Raw genomic sequence first — 8,832 nt, forward strand, 5'->3', positions numbered from 1 at the left:
TTAATTTTACTATAACAATAATTTGCATTAAAAATGGTATCGAAATTAATAATTGTCAAATGTAATAACTGATTTAAAATAGACAATATTAGATAATCAAAAAGAGACATTGGCGAAATTTTTATTTTGCATCGTTTCAAGCTGAATAGTTTAATATAATCCATTAATTTCAATCGTTTCTTGTTATTTTCGACTTAAAGATTTACTCTGATTATTTATTCAATAATTACTTGTATAAGATAAATAATATTTTTTAAAATTATTTCTTACATAATTATTAGTATTTTTTATTTCTGCTTATTAATTTATGTTAATAAATAGTCCAATTACCATAAATAATAATACTATAATTATTATATTTTATTGATGAAAAAGTGTGCTTTTTTATTTTCCTGCATCACTCCAATTGTTTATAAAATCTGGAACTTAAAAGATACATTGTTTCAAAACTAAATTAGTTAGCAATGCTTCTTCAAAATTTTAGCACACTTTCTTCAGATCTTCAATGTCGTATATATTTTTAATATTTTAATTTATACTGCCAAATAAGACATTTGAGAAATCCCGAAAAACAAAATTTCTGTCACTGTAAAATTCCCGAATTAAAATTATGTCATGAATTTTAAATAACAATAATTGTATAAAAATTGTATAAAGAAATAAGTTTGAGGACTGCAATTTCTAAAGAAAATTGCTTATTCCGAAGTACATTATTTTTAATCATAGTTATTAACATTTTTTAAAATTATTTTATACAGTTTTGAACATTGAAGAAATCTCTCTGATAAAAGTATTTGTTTATTCCTTAAAAAAAATAATATTCAGCACAAAATTTTTGGATTCTTTATATTCCGGAGTTTCTTAGTTCGGCCATTTTATAATTGTATAATTTTCTTTCGGGAATTTTTTTCTTCTGGAATTTTCAAATAGGGTCATATCATAAACAGTAGTGAATTTTATTATTCAGAAATTTTTCAATTCGGGATTTTTATATTTCGGCAATTTCATAATTTTTACAGTTGTATTTTTAGGGATTTTTCGGCGTCCGCTGACAAATTGCCAAATTCAAACTTAAAAAATTCAATACACTAATCACATCGGCTAGAAATGTGCTGCAATGTTTTCCGTATATATTTCTAGCTGAATTTAATGGTGTTCAAAATTTTTTGGAAAATTCGAAAATGTAATAATTTAATCAATTTGTATACGCTCATGAATGACAAAAACTATTTTATAGATTTAAGAGGCTTAATACTTTTGGTTCAATTTTACTATACCTTACAGATTGTTACACAATTTTTTTAAACATTTGCATTTCTGTTTCATACAACAAGATTTTCCTTCACATTAAAATATTTTACCTTAGAAAGAAATACATATCTGGATCTAATAATAGAATATACAGATGACTCAAAATTTATTTTTCTTCGTTTCAATCACAGATACTGTAGATCTGATAGTGCATGCTTTTGACCGTATTAGAAAGCGCCATTCGTTACAACTTCTGTAGATACTATCAAATCGAAAGTATCTTTATTTCGCAGAAATAATTTTCTCTCGAAGCTGAAAAGACACTTTGTTAATTCAAAAGTATTTTTAACACTTTAAATATAAAATTTACTTGAGATAAATGTGCATTTATTTTCCATGACTCGATATGCTTGAGCTTCATATAATTATCAATCTTTTAAGCTACAGTACTGTATTTTTGATTTAAAAACTCGAATTATTGCGCTCAAAGCAAAATTTATTGCATAGAAAAAACGAAAGATAAAGTTTACATCGATTCCAGGTGAAAGATTCACCGCAACAAAAATTAAACTTGCCGGATAAACTTTACATTAATCGAAGATCATTTCCGATTTTTAACTTTGCCAGGATAATCTTTCGCCTTATAATCGTTCCATTTTTATTCGAGGGGTAGCGATAATCGCGACGCTGGCGCTATCTATCGTCGTTTAACTTCATTAAATTGGAGAGAAATGGGGATTCCCATCTGTCAGTTGTTTTTGTGCTTCTAATTCGTCTACAATAATGTAATTTGTTTCGGAGGAGATACTATATAAGTAAGAGCAATTCGTTTTCTTTTTTCTGTTGTCTATTCTACATGTTTTACCGAAATGTGCTCACTTCAGCGTGACGCTGCAGACGAGATCAAAATTATTCTCCTAACCTGGGTGAAACTTTCGCCGAAATATATTTAATTTGTAACAGTTGCAAGTCTTGACTGCAACATATTTTTAATTTTATTTTTCTGTGTTTCTTTACATCTGGTGTCCTGATTTAGAACTCGAACTCACTCACACTTTGCGGTTTTCCCATTGCTGCTAAGGATTCCGTAGCAGACGACAGCTTTTATTCCATCGTAGGATAAACTTTCGCCAAATAGCATGTAAACTTTAACAGCGGGAAATTTTACATGCAACAAAATTTAACTTCAGTTTTTTCTGTGTGGACTATTGACAAAAGATATTGTATTAATAATGCAGAATTCAAAAGCACCGGCGCTTTTGATTTAAGAGTACTTTTTTCTCAGTGTATGGTACCTTTGCCAATATATCAAATTACTTAAATCGTTTAATACCAAAATAGTTGAATGCTCAAGCAAAAAATAATTTTAACCAAAAATTTGCGTTTTCATAAATAAATAAAATTTCTATCAAACCGGATGAATTGAAGAAGCAAAAAGATCAATTTTCATCTAAAAAGAAATTCAGTTCATTGTTTAGGATCAACATATGAATTTTTAAACAAAACATAAGTTTCTACGAAAAAAATTGAATTTTCAATCCAAAAAGACAAACTTGATCATCCAAAAAGGATGAGTTTTTACAAAAATAGTTGAATTCTTTACCACATAAATGAATTTTTATTTAAGAATGATCTAATTTCTGCTTAAAAAGGTAAACTTAAAAATCAAAAAGGCAAAATTTCAAAAAAGGGTTGAATTTGCAACCGAAAATGTGCATTTTTATTAAAAAAGGTGCGCTTTCTTTTAAAACATAATAATTTTCTTTTTAAACTTCAAACCAACAGTTAAATTTCCATCCAAAGAAGATTCCAAGTTCATTTCCAAACACCAAACTACGAATTACAAACAATAACTTAATTTTCTGCTAAATATCGAATTTTCAAGCAAAAAGTATGGCTTTCTACAAGATTATTAAATTTTGAACCAAACAATAGCATTTTTTCAACGAAAATTGAAAATTACTCTAAAGCAGGTCAATTTTTAAATCATAAAGACAAATTTTCAAAAAATAGTTAAATTTTCACCCAAAAAGATTTAAATTCACTTTTCAACAATCAAAAATGCGAATTTCAAACTAGAAGTAAATATGCAATATTTCTACTAAAAATGTAAACGTTTTAAACAAAAAAGACAAATTCCCAGGATTAATAGTTTTCATCCAAAAAATATTCCAGTTGATTTCTCAGAAACAAAAAATAAGTTTTTAAAAAAAGGTTAATGTTGTACAAATATACTTGAATATTATTCTAAAAAGACAAAATTTTAACAAAGCAATTAAATTTTCAACTAAAAATTATGCCTTTAGAAGGAAAATTTTAATTTCTCAACCAAATATTAAAATTTATGACTACAAAAATAATCTTTAGGCAAATGCTTTTCCAAATTTCCAAAAATCAGATTCAAATAATACTTACGAAACAAGACGTTCGCGACTTTCATATTGCCAAACTTTCGGCAATGTTCGCCGCCGAGCCAAGAGAATGGACAAACCAGTTCGTCTGGCATTGTTTCCCTCGTGGCATAATTTAGAAATTCTCTTATTCTTCAACCTCCTAGATTTTATAAATGAGTATACGGTAACAAGAAAGTGCAAGCCTAAAAAACGAAATTTCAGTAATAATTAATGCAAAACAACGAAAACGTCTTTCAAAATAAAATTTTTTTTATGATATTGAAAGGAGGTACTCACAAGCTTTCGACGTTTATCTGTATTTTCTTTAGCGTCCGACTTAAGAAATTTCTCTACGGTATGAAGGGGGAAACCAGTAAGTGGTTCAAGCAAAGTCTGAGAAAGCTTTTTTTCAGATGCATTTAGTTCTCCAAATTCTCATTTTGAACATTGGCCTAAAATTCGCAGACTTGCTTTTGGTTTTGTGATTTGTGAAAATGAAATTTCAAAACGTTCGACTGGGAGCAAATTTTGTATTACTTTAAAAATCCATCTACTTTAATTTTCTATTCCTCAGTCAGCGAAAAATAAGGAAAACAACATGTAGAATATTCTGAGCAAGATTCAAAAAGAAAAGTACTTCTGTAACAATGATTGATTTTCAGTTTTTATTATACTCACTGCAATTACTTTAAAACTGATTTGTGGAGACTGCAATTATTTTTAATTTTTGAAAATTCCAGACAATTTTCCTCTGACACATTATTTTATTTGCGACTTTCCGAACTTTTTTCATAATTATTAGTAGCCATCAAGGTAGGCAGGGTTCCGTCAAAAATAACTATCGTTCCTTTGCAATAAGCTTACTTTTATTTTTTCATACCAGTGAAACATCTTTGTTAATCCTGTTTTCTTTAATTTCCTGTAGACGAGCTTTTAAAGAATTCAATTTTTGGTCAATATCGACTGGAGATTTAGTTTTCTTCGGCGGAGAAGCTTCATCGGAGGACGTAGTTAATATTCGTTTAGGAGTTTTCATTTTCTTACCATTGTTTGAAAATTTTTGTTCTTTCCTTGAACTTTTCTTTTCATCTGCTGCCCTTATTCCCTAATTTTCTGCTACATCCCTGTTCATTTTTATCTGCAATGCCAAACATACATTATTAATTTTTGAAGTAGGAATCTGTTTATTATTTATAAAGGTTTTCAATTCATTTTCATTTGATTCTCAATTTTTTATGAATCGAGAAAAAAAAAGAATTTAAATTGATAAAAAGACCATTATAATTTTATATGCAAAGTAAATTTTGTATTTGAATGTGTATTTCTAATGAATGATTTTTGCAGTTTCAGACAACTTCAAAGGTGACAATAGAGAAGCACATATCCATTCGTCTTGAATTACAAGTTCCTCGTCTCCTTTACTGTCGCACCATTTTGGCATCATGTCAACTTTATTCTTCAGACAGTTTAACGACATCGAATATAGTCCGCGAGCTAAATTTTTTTCAATTATATACTTGCACAAAGTCTGACGTAATTCCAACATCGTAGATTGCAGTGCTCGATCAAAATTCTTCAAGAATCAATTTAACTTGTTCTTCAATTAGTACAATATTTTTTATAAAACAAATTTTCAAGTTTGGGGGTATGCAGCAAATGTTCCGTAACGCAATTGCAAATTTCAATTTGCCTATCTTCATTTTCTTAAATTGCTGACAAAGATGAGTAGGAGTATCTTCTTTGAGAGGTCCTTCGGCGTGGTTTTGTGACAGACGTATGCAAATATTGTCATTCAGAGGTCTCAAAATGAAATCCTTTTCAGCGTTAATTTTGTACGCTTGGGAAAGCTTCAATCCTGGTTTTTGAATGCAGTTTCGAAATTCAGGCATGTTATTTTCGAAACAAAATGTACTAAAAGTTTCAGCAGGACCCAAAACTTCGACATCGGCCACTATATGCAATAGTGCGTGTACATTGTATAAAAGGAATTGCTGTCCATAAAGTTGTTCGCATAGAATTACAAAACTTTCCTCAGCCTCTTGACAAAAGGGATACATATCTCTTTGAGTTTCTTGCGAAATAAAAATTCGCATTACACTATGTAAAATAGTGAGGTGCCTATAATGATCTTCATCAAAAACGTTTTTTACAACAGCCGGTGCAGTGTAAAGTAAACATTGTCTAAATTTGGTTCCTTTAAAGTGCTTGTACAGTGTAAATTCCTGCAAGCTGCGATTGATTTCTGATTGGCAGTAAGTTTCAAGCGTTAACATTCTGGAATTCAAATTTTGTAATTTCCTTACATTTAATCTTTAAAATCCGAATTTTCCATCTCCATGAGCTTCTATTATCTTCTTACAAACTCCGAGCCAAACAGAATGCAGGATTTCAAATGGAACTCTTGTAACCAATCCTAGAAGAGGTGCTAAAGGATTCGTACCCTTGTGATGATATTTATCTAGAAAATTCCGATAACCTTCATCTGTTCTAAGTTTATTTCTGATGCCTTGGAAAATCATTATTCCTTGAAAGCCTGGAGCTGTACATCGGGAACCTTCTATTTTACATTTCGAACATGCATTTGACGAGGTATACCCGAAATGGTTTTAAGCAAATGCTCTTGCAGGAGCATCAGCTATGAAGCATCATAAATCTAAAGGAATTTGTCAATTCCTCATCTCAATTACTCCTGCTTGACGTACTCCCGTAATTGCTTGGAGAAATTCTTCATAAAATTTGAAAACATTTGACGGTTTATGCTTACCTTGAAATAATACCTTTAATTATCTTATTTAAAAAAATGGAGTCTGGATTTGGGGGGGGGGGGGCAAGTCGTCCTGCCCCTCTGGATCCGCGCCTGCATATGACTAAATAATGAATTTTGCATAATCTATATTAAATCTTCCTAAGGCTTGTAACGTCTGTGAGAAAATTAATATTATTACAAATATTACATATGTTAACTAAAGGGTTTTTTCGTGCTCTAATTTTAAGTTTGCCATTATTTTCGTAAACAAAATTTGTTTGAACTATTTGTTCAAAAAAATTATTTTGAAAAATTTGGCTTCGTCAGTCTCTTTGAAATTCACTCACAAAAATTTTTGGCTAAATTTTGTTGGATTTAGTTAAGATTTGCGACCTGTAGGTGGTTTTTAACATTCCGTCCTCAATTTGCGCCGCTCGAGAAGAAGCAGTTCGCGACGTTGTTAAAATTGTTGTATTTTAGGAATGTAAACCCTGAAACGTTTTATTAAAACTTTGAAGCTTTTCAAGTGATTCATGAAAATGTTTAATGTTCAAAGTTTCTTATGTTTCTTGTAACATTGTGGGGAGAAGAAGGAAAATTGTTTGGCGCAAGCGCAGATCAGTTTGGACTCTAAGGTCAGGTTATAAATTGTTTTATTTTATCAGTTTGAATTTTCCTGCCGCCACATTTGAAACATTGAAACGTCTCACGAGACCCCCAAGTATGTTATGAAACTTTTCTTTAGACCAAAGTTTGATGAAGCTTTACATCCCTGTTGTGTTTTTAGGTTGAAATCTACCTAAATTATATATAATATATGCCCAGGATAATGTCATTCTGTCAGTTTTTGAGAAAGCAATGCTAAATACATAATAATAATGATAATAAAATTTGTCTGCTTAAAATATATGAGATGAAGGTGCACACTGCATATGGGCATAAGTGACAAAGCCCACATTTTACAGGATAACTTAAAAACTGTCTTGCTTTCACGCAAATAATTTTAAAAAAAAATGGAAAACATTTTTTTTTAATTTGTTATTCAATTTTTTAATTTTTCTTTTTTCGAGACCCTCTGACTATAATTTTACACATGTTTGAGCGTCGGGCTGGTTCTTGCATACGGCGGCTCATTACGTGTCACAGATAACTCATTTATTTACGGCCGTGGATGCCTCACACAATCAAATACTTGAAGGGTCCGCGGTCTAAACCTCTTAACCGACATTTGTAAAATTTTACACGGCGAAGCAAAATCGTTGCTATTTTTGCAATTTTTAATATTTTTTTAAACTGTAAAAGTTTTTTCGTTCATTTACTACAAAAAATAATACACTCTACTTTTATAACATTTAAATCCAGATTGTACGTTATATGTCAACTGAAAACTATTCGTATGTTATATACTAGAGGTTCAGAGGTATAAACCTCTTCTCGGTAGTATTCTACTGGTAGGTTTCTATTTTTTTCCCAGACTCGCATGTTCCTGCGTTTTTCTTTAAGCTGCCGGCAAGTTTTGAATGTGAAAATGTTTGGAATCGCAAGCCGAACATAGATGTGCTTGCAAAAATCAAAAATAGTTTGTTGCAATAATTCGCTGAGTGTCAGTAATCGAGACGCCTTGTTCACCTTCGTCCTTACAGCGATTTGTAGCAGAAAACATCGAAAATGACGTGAAAGTAGCCACAAAAAACTTTTACACGTGCATATACTTAACTTCACTAACACTGACATGTGTCTCACTGACCTATTCTATGATTAAACAGAGCTGATGTGAGAAAAAGCACTAATTACGATAAGACGCCATAAAAAGTTAACAGTTTTAGACCGCGGACCTTTGCTTTAGATACCAAAACGTGATTTTCGAAAATCTATTTAAAAAAAAAACTGGAAGGAATTTTGCTGTTTTGTTTGCGGGAATTTAACTGCATATAAAAAATGTGCCACAAGATAGAAAAATAAAAAATTCGAAAAAATATCAGTTAACAGGTTTGGACGTGAACCCTTCATTTAATCCAATAAAAGAACATAGAATCATGGAATCCAAACATTTAGAAGAACTACACACCAATCAATGATCACCGATTCTCCAGAAAGGGGTTCCATTAATGACACGACAAGTCCTGCGGGATCGCCGCCATCTTGGATGATATCGATTCAACTGCATTGCCTGAGCTGAAGGTCCACGATCCTCCAACATGGTGGCACATTAAAGACAAGAAAGGTCTTTTAAGGTTACCGCGATTTTGGATAATTCTACATCAAATAATTTGTGACGTGGTAATTCTTACCCGTCACTTGGAGGTGTATTGTTAAAGAAAACGGTAAAATTTGAAATGACATGCATGAGATATTAGAAAAAGGGTCACTATTCCGATCACTGCTAGAAGCCACTTATGGCACCTATAACCTTTAGTTACCTCATTTTATTATTTTTTTTTT

General features: G+C 30.9%; 1 long non-coding RNA gene across 1 annotated transcript; it reads right to left on the reverse strand.

The window, feature by feature from the left end:
- Positions 1-3,530: 3,530 nt before the first annotated feature.
- LOC117172168 lies at positions 3,531-4,781 on the reverse strand. The gene is made up of 3 exons (XR_004466973.1): positions 4,323-4,781; positions 3,942-4,096; positions 3,531-3,847 (listed from the first exon to the last, which is right to left on the reverse strand). It is a non-coding gene; the product is annotated as an uncharacterized LOC117172168 (long non-coding RNA).
- Between the last annotated feature and the right edge of the window lie 4,051 nt (positions 4,782-8,832).

Source organism: Belonocnema kinseyi, chromosome 1 (genome assembly GCF_010883055.1).
Source record: "Belonocnema kinseyi isolate 2016_QV_RU_SX_M_011 chromosome 1, B_treatae_v1, whole genome shotgun sequence".
NCBI classification, from domain to species: domain Eukaryota; kingdom Metazoa; phylum Arthropoda; class Insecta; order Hymenoptera; family Cynipidae; genus Belonocnema; species Belonocnema kinseyi.